The following is a 13,251-nucleotide window of genomic DNA, read 5'->3' as shown; positions in this document are numbered from 1 at the left end:
CTGTTGCGCCTTCTTCACCACACTGTCTGTGTGGATGGACCATTTCAGTATGTCCATGATGTGTACGCCGAGGAACTTAAAACTTTCCACCTTCTACACTACTGTCCCGTCAATGTGTATAGGGGGGTGCTCCCACTGCTGTTTCCTGATGTCCACGATCATCTCCTTTGTTTTGTTGACGTTGAGTGAGAGGTTATTTTCCTGACACCACACTCCGAGGGCCCTCATCTCCTCCCTGTAGGCCGTCTCGTCGTTGTTGGTAATCAAGTCTACCACTGTAGTGTCATCTGCAAACTTGATGATTGAGTTGGAAGCCTGCATGGGCACGCAGTCATGGCTGAACAGGAAGTACAGGAGAGGGCTGAGAACGCACCCTTGTGGCCCCAGTGTTGAGGATCAGCGGGTTGGAGATGTTGTTTCCTACTCTCACCACCTGGGGGCGGCCCGTCAGAAAGTCCAGGACCCAGTTGCACAGGGCAGGGTCGAGACCCAGGGTTTCGAGCTTAATGATGAGTTTGGAGGGTACTATGGTGTTAAATGCTGAGCTGTAGTCAATGAACAGCATTCTTCCATAGGTATTCCTCTTGTCCAGATGGGATAGGACAGTGTGCAGTGTGATGGCGATTGCATTGTCCGTGGACCTATTGGAGCGGTAAGCATATTGGAGAGGGTCTAGGGTATCAGGTAGGGTGGAGGTGATATATGAGTATTTATTCTGCAGTAGTTTATGTGTCGGGGGGCTAGGGTCAGTCTGTTATATCTGGAGTATTTCTCCTGTCTTATCCGGTGTCCTGAGTGAATTTAAGTATGCTCTCTCTAATTCTCTCTCTCTTTCTCTCCTTTGTTTCTTTCTTTCTCTCCTTTGTTTCTTTCTTTCTCTCTCTCTCTCTCTCTCTCTCTCTCTCTCTCTCTCTCTCTCTCTCGTAGGACCTAAGCCCTAGGACCATGCCTCAGGACTACCTGGCATGATGACTCCTTGCTGTCCCCAGTCCACCTGGCCGTGCTGCTGTTCTAGTTTCAACTGTTCTGCCTGCGGCTATGGAACCCTGACCTGTTCACCAGACGTGCTACCTGTCCCAGACCTGCTGTTTTCAACTCTCTAGAGACAGCAGGAGCGGTAGAGATACTCTGAATGTGATAGGCTACGAAAAGCCAACTGACATTTACTCCTGAGGTGCTGACCTGTTGCACTATAGACAACCACTGTGATTATTATTATTTGACCCTGTTGGTCATCTATTAACATTTGAACATTTTGGCCATGTTCTGTTATAATCTCCACCCGGCACAGCCAGAAGAGGACTGGCCACCCCTCATAGCCTGGTTCCTCTCTAGGTTTCTTCCTAGGTTCTGGCCTTTCTAGGGAGTTTTTCCAAGCCACCGTGCTTCTACACCTGCATTGCTTGCTGTTTGGGGTTATAGGCTGGGTTTCTGTACAGCACTTTGAGATATCAGCTGATGTAAGAAGGGCTTTATAAATAAATTTGATTTGATTGGATTTTATATGCTCCTTGACTAGTCTCTCAAAGCACTTCATGATGACAGAAGTGAGTGCAACGGGGCGATAGTCATTTAGTTCAGTTACCTTAGCTTTCTTGGAAACAGGAACAATGGTGGCCATCTTTAAGCATGTGGGGACAACAGACTGGGATAGGGATTGATTGAATATGTCCGTAAACAAACCAAAAAGCTGGTCCGCACATGCTCTGAGGATGCAGCTAGGGATGCCGTCTGGGCCGACAGCCTTGTAAGGGTTAACACGTTTAAATGTTTTACTCACGTCGGCCACAGAAAAGGAGAGCCCACAGGCTTTGGTAGCGGGCCGTGTCAGTGGCACTGTATTGTTCTCAAAGCGATAATGAATTTAATTTGTCTGGGAGCAAGACGTCGATGTCCGCGACGGGGCTGGTTTTCTTTTTGTAATCCGTGATTGACTGTAGACCCTGCCACATACCTCTTGTGTCTGAGCCGTTGAATTGCAACTCTACTTTGTCTCTATACTGGCACTTAGCTTGTTTGATTGCCATGTGGAGGGAATAGCTGCACTGTTTGTATTCGGTCATGTTTCCAGTCGCCTTGCCATGATTAAAAGCGGTGGTTCACGCTTTCAGTTTTCCGCGAATGCTGCCATCAATCTACGGTTTCTGGTTAGGAAATGTTTTTATATGGTGTCATGGTCAGATTTGCCGAATGCAGGGCGGAGGAGCGCGTTGTATGCATCGCGGAAGTTAAAGTAGCAATGATCCAGAATGCTAGCAGCCCGTGTCGCGCATTCAATATGCTGATAGAATTTAGGAAGTCTCGTTCTCAGGTTAACTTTGTTAAAATCCCCGTCTACAATAAATGCAGCCTCAGGATATATGGTATGCAGTTTACATAGAGTCCAGGGAAGTTCTTTCAGGGCCAACAAGGTATCTGCTTGGGGGGATATACACGGCTGTGACTATAATCGAAGAGAATTCTCTTGGAAGCTAAGGCGGTCGGCATTTGATTGTAAGGAATTATAGGTCAGGTGAACAAAGGACTCAATTTCCTGTATGTTGTTGTGATTACACTGTGAGTTGTTAATCATAAGGCATACACCCACGCCCTTCTTCTTACCAGAAAGATGTTTGTTTCTGTCGGCGCGATGCATGAAGAAACCTGGCCTTGCTGTACCGACTCTGACAGTATATCCCGAGTGAGAAATGTTTACGTGAAACAGAGAACAGTACAATCTCTGATGTCTCTCTGGAAGGCAAATCGTGCCCTAATTTTGTCCACCTTGTTATCTAAAGATTGGACATTGGCGAGTAATATGCTCGGGAGCGGTGGATGGTGTGCTTGCCTTCTGAGTCTGACCAATAGACCGCTCCGTCTGCCTCTCCTGCGGCGACTGCGTTGTCTCTCTCTCTCTCTCTGTGTGTGTGTATGCTAATGAGAATTGTTTGTATCCTTCTGAAGTTAGTCTTTGTGGGTTGGCTGTGAAGCATCAATAGGCATATATATTCATTGTTTGTCATCATATTCATTTCTATGTTAATGAGGACCGAGATCCTGATGAAAATCTGTTTTCCGTCCTTCAAGTAGAAATAAGTGGCAATCACATTTGTTTTGGGGGTTTGCTTTTAAATGAGAGAAGACATTTCTAACATACTGTGATGTGTGCTGTCTTCATTCCATATATCATATTGCACCTTAACATGACAATGCAAATAATAATCTCTCTCTCTCTCTCTCTCTCTCTCTCTCCCTCTCCCTCTCCCTCTCTCTCTCTCTCTCTCTCTCTCTCTCTCTCTCTCTCTCTCTCTCTCTCTCTCTCTCTCTCTCTCTCTCTCTCTCTCCCTCTCCCTCTCCCTCTCTCTCCCTCTCTCTCTCGCTCTCGCTCTCTGTCTCTCTCTCTCTCTGTCTCTCTCTCTCTCTCTCTCTCTCTCTCTCTCTCTGTCTCTCTCTCTCTCTGTCTCTCTCTCTCTGCTGCTCCCTGCTCACCACAGCTCTGTGACGTTACATTGATGAACCAATATTTCAGGAGAAAAGGGAGATGTTTGTTTGATAAGAATGTGATGGGGTCTGCTAAAGCAATAGAATTCCAAAAACTGTAGTTCCTTTTGAAAGTTAATGAAAATGAGTAATATGTGTGCTGAAATCTAAGAACAGAAAACTAGCTACAGTCCAAGTCAAGGGGTGTGAATACTTTCTGAAAGCATTGTATATTGTAAATAAAAAATATAATTCTGAGTATGTAAACAGTGGTGCAGTAAGTGTGTCCTCTCTCAATGCCATTCAGTGTCCTCTCTCAATGCCATTCAGCGTAGTGATAATCCACTCTGGACTGCTCCGTGGTGATTACACTTCCAGAGTTCATTTTGTTCTCACACAAGCATGTTGAGTGGCTTATTGTAACGAGGAAGCATGTGACTTTACCACACACACACACACACACACACACACACACACACACACACACACACACACACACACACACACACACACACACACACACACACACACACACACACACACACACACACACACACACACACACATACATACACACACACAACGAGAATGAGAAGCAGAAGCACTCTCTCTCTCTCTCTCTCTGTATAATTATTTCTATACCACTTGCCCCAAATTGAAAGAATGAATATAGGCCTATATTTCGTCTGAATGCCGTCATTTAAGAGGCTTTTTATATGAGTAATAAAGCGAGGCTGACACCCTCTGTCACTAAGGAGCCAATCAATTCCCGGGGAGGGAAAAACATCTGTTCCCAGTTCAAGAACTGGCTGACAAGAAATAGCGCCCTTTCACATGATAATGGAGTTTATAATGGGTTGGAATAGAGGATCTTGGATCTGATCTGGGATCTGTGGTGTAGAGAGACAGCAAGATGATTCCGCACACACACACTAAGGAAAGTGGGGGTGATTTGTAGCAGGCTCACCAGTACACCTAAATGCATTACCTAAACATCACTGAAACGTTACCTCAACACATTACCTAAACATCACTGAAACGTTACCTTATTGCATGACCTTGAGTATACCTCAACGCATTACCTAAACATCACTGAAACATTACCTCAACGCATCACGTAAACATCACTGAAACGTTACCTCAACGCATCACCTAAACATCACTGAAACGTTACCTCAACGCATCACCTAAACATCACTGAAACGTTACCTCAACGCATCACCGAAACATCACTGAAACGTTACCTCAACGTATCACCTAAACATCACTGAAACGTTACCTCAACACATCACCTAAACATTCCATAGACAGGAAAATTGCCTAAATGCATTGGCTTTTCTATTTAGTCATTGGACAACTGAGTCATCCTTCCATGTAGACCAAACGTGTGCTACGATGTTCCAATAAATTACTTCAATTACCAGTGTGGCTGTAACCATCATACTCAGTGAGGAACTGTTGATTTAGTCTCTCTCTCGTAAGGGATGGTTCACACAAGTAACCATGGTGGACCTTGTGACAGTAAAGGTCGTTAAACGTTCATCCCGGAGCTAGTATTGTCGTTTGATTAAGTGTTTCTCTATCTTTGTGGGATTGTCTTTTTCTGTCTTTTCAGGGGCACTGTTAGAGTGTGAATATCCCTCTATAGCCTCTACTGCTCTATTGCTGGTAGAAGTCATGGGTTTGAACAGTGGTATCACCTCAAGCCCTGCTGGCTCTGAGCTGGTACACTCTAATAACTGCTCCCATAAATGGCCAGTAAATCTAGGGCGATATAAAACACCAGCTTATGAGAGGCAATCATTTGGAAGCGGTCACTCTCCCAGCCCAGCTGCCCCAAAGCCGCACGGACGGATGGATGCTCTCTTTCTCTCTCGCTCTCCCTTTCTCGCTTTCTTTTTCTTTATTTTTTTCTCTCTCTCTCTCTCTCTCTCTCTCTCTCTCTCTCTCTCTCTCTCTCTCTCTCTCTCACAATCTCTCTCCTCTCTCCTCTCTCCACTCTCCACTCTCCACTCTCCACTCTCCACTCTCCACTCTCCACTCTCCTCTCTCCTCTCCACTCTCCACTCTCAACTCTGCTCAGTGCCTGAGTTCACACCTAAATTACTGCAGGCACTGCTGCAGAAGCTGAACTACACCTACAGGCTTGACTGGAAAGGTCAACAAGCTGCTTAAAATGAAGAATAGCACAGGAGATACCGGAGTAATCTACTCTCCCATCTTCTCTTTCTCATCTCTCTCTCTCTCTCCTCCACGCTCCCTGCACATTTTAATCTCGTTTAGATTTCTGGTTTTGGTATTTCTGTCTGTCTGTCTGTCTGTCTGTCTGTCTGTCTGTCTGTCTGTCTGTCTGTCTCTGTCTTGCTCTCTGATCTCTCTCTCTCTCTCACTGTTATCTCTCTCTTTCTGTGGATACATGTACAGTATATAGGTGTTGTTAGTGTCTCAGACAAACTGAGGGTATTGACTTCATGAATCTGCCGCACTCTGCCAGATTCTTTGTCTCCCCTCTCTTATTCTCTCACTCGCTCAGTCTCTCCCTTACATGCTTCTTTCTCTCCTTTGCTTTCCTTCTCTTTTTTCCCTCTGTTCCCGCCACACGCTTTACAGTGCTTTATCTCTGGCTAGCCGTGGGCAGAATATCAAACAGGTCGTTCCTCATGTCTTTCTGCTTCTGTCCTCAGTTTCTCTCACCAAATAATAGAAACGAAAAATACAAATAACATTAATTTGCTATTCCCTTTCATACATTCGGTTCTCTCTCTCTTTCTGTCTCTCTCTAAGTGTAGCACACGTTTGTTGTTCATCACAAGCACGGGCTTCACAACAAGCACGCCGGAGAAAGTCACTGGGATCAAACCGTGGAAGAGGAAAAGCTTCGTCTGACATTTTAGAAAATGTAAGCAACTACAAATTAGTGAGCAGAAAGTCACGAAAACGTCTCAATCATTTATTAGAACCTTGGCTTGGCACCAAAGATAGATAGAGCCCACATCGTTGAGGCAATCGACATTTTGAAGTAGTCAATTTTCTTCTTCAGGATTGGCTGATCCCTCCTGATGACCCGGTTGGACATGACTCCAACAGAGTCACCATGAGGGATCAGCCAAGGAAGTTGGAAGTCCCACCCAGTTGACTACATTAAAATGGGGGTAGACCTCAATGGCGTTGCCCATGTTAAGATGGATAATAACTTCACACTCAACGTCAACAAAACAAAGGAGATGATTGTGGACTTCAGGAAACAGCAGAATAGGGGGGTGCTCCCTCTCCCTCACACGGGACAGTAGTGGAGAGGGTAGTAAGTTTTAAGTTCCTCTGCGTACACATCACGGACAAACTGAATTGGTCCACCCACACAGACAGCGTGGTGAAGAAGGAGCAGTAGCGCCTCTTCAACCTCAGGAGGCTGAGGAAATTCGGCTTGTCACCAAAAGCAGTCACAAACCTCTACAGATGCACAATCGAGAGCATCCTGTCGGGCTGTATCACCGCCTGGTACGGCAACTGCTCCGCCCACAACCATAAGGCTCTCCAGAGGGTATGGAGGCACAACGCATCACCGGGGGCAAACTACCTGCCCTCCAGGACACCTACAGCACCCTGTATCACAAGAAGTCCATAAAGATCATCAAGGACAACAACCACCCGAGCCACTGCCTGTTCACCCCGCTATCATCCAGAAGGCGAGGTCAGTACAGGGGCATCAAAGCAGGGACCGAGAGACTGAAAAACAGCTTCTATCTCAAGGCCATCAGACTGTTAAACAGCCATCACTAACATTGAGTGGCTGCTGCCAACATACTGACTCAACTCCAGCTCACTTTAATAATGGAAATTGATGGGAGTACCCTACATTACTCATCGCATATGTATATACTGTACTAGATACCATCTACTGCATCTTGCTTATGCCGTTCTGTACCATCACTCATTCATATATCTTTATGTACATATTCTTTATCCCTTTACACTTGTGTGTATAAGGTAGTAGTTGTGGAATTGTTAGGTTAGATTCCTCGTTGGTTATTACTGCATTGTCGGAACTAGAAGCGCAAGCATTTCGCTACACTCGCATTAACATCTGCTAACCATGTGTATGTGACAAATAAAATTTGATTTGACCGCCTTTTGGACACTAGAGGCCTCTATCATTCTCTATGCTTGGCACCAAGCTCATCTTGTGACTTATGGCGGAGTCTTACAGAATGCTGTTGCCCCCTAGTGCTGGGACTGCACAGTGCAGGCTGCACACACACACACACACACACACACACACACACACACACACACACACACACACACACACACACACACACACACACACACACACACACACACACACACACACACACACACACACACACACACACACCTTGAGACACATAAACACACACACAAACACATACACACACAAATACACACCAACATGACCGTAGCTAGAGGTTTAAAAGAGAGATTGGGAAATACAGCTGTAGAGACTGATAAAGCCCACACATTCACACATGTAAACCAGGTAAGAAAGGTGTCTGCAGGTCAGAAAGACATCTGTAGTGTATGTTCCCGCTTCCCTCATTATATCACCACCCACTGCCTGACCTGAACCTCTACCAGCCACACACACACTCATGCATGCACACATGCACACATGTACACACACAATTCAAATCTCATTATTTGCATGTGTGTGTGGCATGAGCACGTGCGTGTGTGCTTACCTTATTGCATCAGGTCAAATATACATGGACCATTCTGTACCCTTCCACCTCTCTTCCCTCTTCCATCCATCTCACCTCCTTTCCCTCCTCTACCAATCTTCTTGCCTTGCCCCTCATCCTCCTCTTCTGTGTACTGAGAAGCAGAATGCAGAAAATACACATAAAAAAACAAGCTGAACGAGCAGCAGATCCATCAGGAGATTCATAGCATCATAACACATCTTGCAAAATGATGCGTCTGTCTGGGACCCAACAGCCAGATGTGATTTGTGCTTAGTAACGTGTGAATCTAGATATGTCGGGAGGGACACAGGCAGGCAGACAGAAACACCACACCCCATCAGCTTCAGTGTAACGCTTCAACCTGCTTCCCACACGTCTAGATTTATTGGGTTGATATAGAGGCATATGGTTGGCTCACTCAGCCGTACATACAGTACAGTGACTTACAGCTGAGAGTGAACCCTCTCCATACATCCTCTTGTAGCTACTGCCATTAGATACTGTACATAAACACTCAGAGAGAGAGAGAGAGAGAGAGAGAGAGAGAGAGAGAGAGAGAGAGAGAGACTCTCCCCTCCAGTTTAGCTGACAAACAAGCTTGCTACTATCCAGCTTAGGTCTATCTCTACTCACACGTAGGATCCCTTTCAATATTCATACCAAATCTCTCTAGCTACCTCTTCTCCCACTTACCCCTCTCCTCTTCTTTCCTCTCCTCCACTCCCTCCTTCTCTCCTCTTCTCTCCTCCCCTCCACCCCTCTCTTTTTCCCTCTTTTCTGAGTGGTCTTTCAGATCCAGTCAGAGGCTTGAGGTAGAGGAGGGCTCTGAGACACAGACATCTCTCCTGATCAGCTGTGCAATCAGACAGCCGCCTCCCATCCTGACAGTGATAAATATGGCTCTTAATGTCCTGCTGCTCCCTGTTCATTGCATTTCGCTGCAATTTAGACGAGCGTCACACCGAGAGACGGCTACCATGACAATTAACATCAAACAGGGCTCAGTGTGGTGTAGTGCGGTGCGGTGTGGTATAGTGTACAACTCAGCTTGGCTCACTGTACTGTGCTGTGGAGGAGCCCGTGTGGGAAGTCCAAAAGTCACTGACAGTTAGAGGAAAATAAACACACATATGTGCATCAGTTGTAGAACCTGAGTATGTACAGGTCCTCAGAGGCTTACATCACTCACACAGACCTCGTTTACATTGCAGTCATTCAGCAGACGCTCTTATCCAGAGCATCTTACGCTAGCGAATGTATGTATTTTCATACTTATTTCATACTGGTCCCTTGCGGGAATCAAACCCACAACCCTGGCACTGCAAGCACCATGTTCTACCAACTGAGCTACTGTCTGTCTACCACAGTGAGACATGTTGACAGAGGTTTGATAGATCTACTCAAGTTACACTTATTATTGAGCTCCGTTATCAAATGTATCTGGTACATACCAGAGATGTCCTAACTTTTATCAAGTTCCTGCCAAGTACATATATATGTGTGTGTGTGTGTGTGTGTGTGTGTGTGTGTGTGTGTGTGTGTGTGTGTGTGTGTGTGTGTGTGTGTGTGTGTGTGTGTGTGTGTGTGTGTGTGTGTGTGTGTGTGTGTGTGTGTGTGTGTGTGTGTGTGTGTGTGTGTGTGTGTGTGTGCGTGCGTGTGTGTGTGTGTGTGTGTGTGTGTGCAATATGAATAAAGACCAACTGCAATAGTTCAAGCATTAATAGAACGTGTGCCAAGTGAATATGTAGACAGCCAGCCAATGATGACCCAAAGGGCTGTTATAGTTGAGTCTTTGTGCTTTGTGAAAGCTTAATGTGGGTATTAACTGGCTTAGTTCTGTTCTTTGTGCATATGAGATGTCTCCCTCTCTTCCTGGCTAACTCCTCCGTACAGCCGTGTCAGACAGGCAGGTAGGCAGGCGTGCCCTCTCTCCCCCAGCCCGAGGCTAGCTCCTGGGCATGGCAGCCTTAACCCTGTTGTGTACTGAGGGCTGGAGCCTCATGGACCACTGCTCTCCAAAGTGGGTTGGAGAACACATCAATATTGTAACACGTCAAGCTTATAAGAAAATAAATACTTAATTCAAACAAAAAACCTGCCCAGTTTACCTGCTGTCTGCCATCTCCTGCCCACAACAAAGATCCTATCTGACACTGCCTGGTCTGTACGGTGTCAAGTAAAGCCAGGATGAAGGAGTGAAGGAGAACCCTCTCTCTATGGCTGGATAGGCTCTCAGGCATAAGGCCTTAGTGCTGTAAGGTATTTATGTAGGGACAACAATGTTGTGATGTTCACTGTGATGTTCACTGTGATGTTCACCGTGATGTTCATTACATTCTAGTAACACTGAGGAGAATAGAAGGGAGGGTAGAGAGACACGAGAGGAGCAGACAGGAAACACAGGGAAGCAGACAGTAGGAGGTACAGGGGAGCACAGGGAAAGAGAGACCACAGAAAGATCACAGGGAGCAGGATGGGAGCTCTGTGAGAGGGCTGGGTCAGAGTCACTGACTCTCCTTCAGTAAGAATGATGTACTGTACTGATCAGGAGAGTGGTGAAAAGTGGCCTTGGCATATGCTCTGCACACATACACACATACATGTGCGCTCATGCAGACAAACACTACACACACACAACCACGAACACAGGCACACACATACGAGAACACACACACACACACACACACACAAAGGTGTGCACGCACCCAGCATTTCCCTGCACTGCGGGGTCGGTAAGAGAGGTAGCTCAGCTGAAACTCCAACATGAGAGGAGAACAGGCTGCTGATTGTATTAGAGTGTTCCCCACCATATCTCCTCTGGCCTGAAGCCGACCTTGCTGAGTTTATGAAGACAGATCCCCCTCCACCACTGCAACCATCAGTAACCACATTGCACCAGTCTATTGTACGAGCTACCTACCACCATCCCTTTCCAACAGACAGAGAGTAATGGACATGGTGTCACAGCAGCAGTGAAGCTGCTTTCTTATATTACATGGTTAGAGGGTTCTTTGTTCAGTCTGTGTTTATTACTGTGTAATAACCTGTTTAATGGCAAAATAAAGACAATACGTAATCCAATGGATCCATCGTGAGGTTGAGCTGGACTGGAGCTGAGGAGTGAGGTAACGTCATCCTCCTCTTCTCTGCCCCATTCCTTCCTTCCCTCTCCCCCAAACTCCATCCCTTCTTCACCCTCCCCCTCCCTCCCTCTCCCTCCTCCCTTTTCTCCCCTTCTCTCCCTCCCGCTCGCTCACCTCACAGCGGCCCATCAGGCTAATCCACAGTGACATCACATTACCGCCAGCGCTCACCGCCAGTCCTGTCCCTCCACGGGCTACGTTAATTAGGTTTGGACCAGCTAATGCTACATCCACAGAGAAGGAATGCAAACAGCTGTCAGGAACATAATGCATACACACACACACACACACACACACACACACACACACACACACACACACACACACACACACACACACACACACACACACACACACACACACACACACACATACACACACACACACACAGATACACCCACAGAGACACAGACACAGATACACACCCACAGATACACACACACACACACATACACACATACACACATCACAAACACGTATACACAGACGTTCGCACACGCACACACTCCCACACAACCACACACTCACCTGTGCAGTACCACACCAACTCATTCCATAGACATAATGTTACAGGCTTTCATTGCTGGGCTGAATGGTTTCAACACATAACCACATGGTCCAGGTATAAAGACTCCTACTGTGGACTGCAGGGAAATATATCATCTATTCCTTCGCCTTATCACTGAATTAAAGGCTGGTCTAGGCAGAGCCCACTCTACAGATGGAATGAAGGAGAGGATGTTGAACCAACAGCATGTGTGTTTACAAGCTGTCCTCCCTCCACTTCCCCACCACCTCCACCTGTCCTGTCCTGTGCAGCCAGCCAGGGGACATGCACTTCCCCACCACCTCCACCTGTCCTGTCCTGTGCAGCCAGCCAGGGGACATGCACTTCCCCACCACCTCCACCTGTCCTGTCCTGTGCAGCCAGCCAGGGGACATGCACTTCCCCACCACCTCCACCTGTCCTGTCCTGTGCAGCCAGCCAGGGGACATGCACTTCCCCACCACCTTCACCTGTCCTGTCCTATGCAGCCAGCCAGGGGACATGCACTTCCCCACCACCTCCACCTGTCCTGTCCTGTGCAGCCAGCCAGGGGACATGCACTTCCCCACCACCTCCACCTGTCCTGTCCTGTGCAGCCAGCCAGGGGACATGCACTTCCCCACCACCTCCACCTGTCCTGTCCTGTGCAGCCAGCCAGGGGACATGCACTTCCCCACCACCTCCACCTGTCCTGTCCTGTGCAGCCAGCCAGGGGACATGCACTGACCCGCCCCCTCAATTACCCAGTGTCAACCTTAATTAGAGGGACAATCAGAGGGGCCACAGTGCAGTCATAGATTAGTCCAGCAAAGGCAATGATTGTGTTAAAGTCCTGTTGCCTTACTGGGCCAACTCTATTATAGATGTATGACAGTATGCAGATTATAGGAATCTTATTCAATCCTCTCTTTCTTTCTTTCACTTTCTTTCTTTGTGTCCTTCCTCAAGATCTTAATCTCGCTCTCTTTTCCTGTCTCCTCCTCTCTCTCTCTTTCTCTTCCTCTCCTCTTTCCTGTGATTCTATCAAGATTAAATTATAGTATTACACCACGTCCTGATTCAACTCTGATGGCTGCAATGAGTTCCCCCGCCTTTCTCAGTGGCAGTTTCCAATATTAACATTGATTCAGTGTAAACGTGGCATTTGTATTCATCACAAGAGAATGAGCTTAAGGGCAATGGACGGGAGAGTCTTATCCCAGCTGGCTCTTGTGCTTATGCCAGAACCCACTATCCCCTATAATTCAATGTGGAGATGATCTGGACCCCTGTCCACGAGTACCGTTGGAGGGCACACGTTATAATGCAGCAGACAACTGGTGAATTCAACATTTATTCCATTTACAAAGGCATTGATATATGCCCCCCTTAGTCTATTCAT

This window comes from Salvelinus fontinalis, chromosome 6, assembly GCF_029448725.1.
Source record: "Salvelinus fontinalis isolate EN_2023a chromosome 6, ASM2944872v1, whole genome shotgun sequence".
Classification (NCBI taxonomy): Eukaryota; Metazoa; Chordata; class Actinopteri; order Salmoniformes; family Salmonidae; genus Salvelinus; species Salvelinus fontinalis.
Note: the sequence above shows the minus strand (reverse complement) of the source record.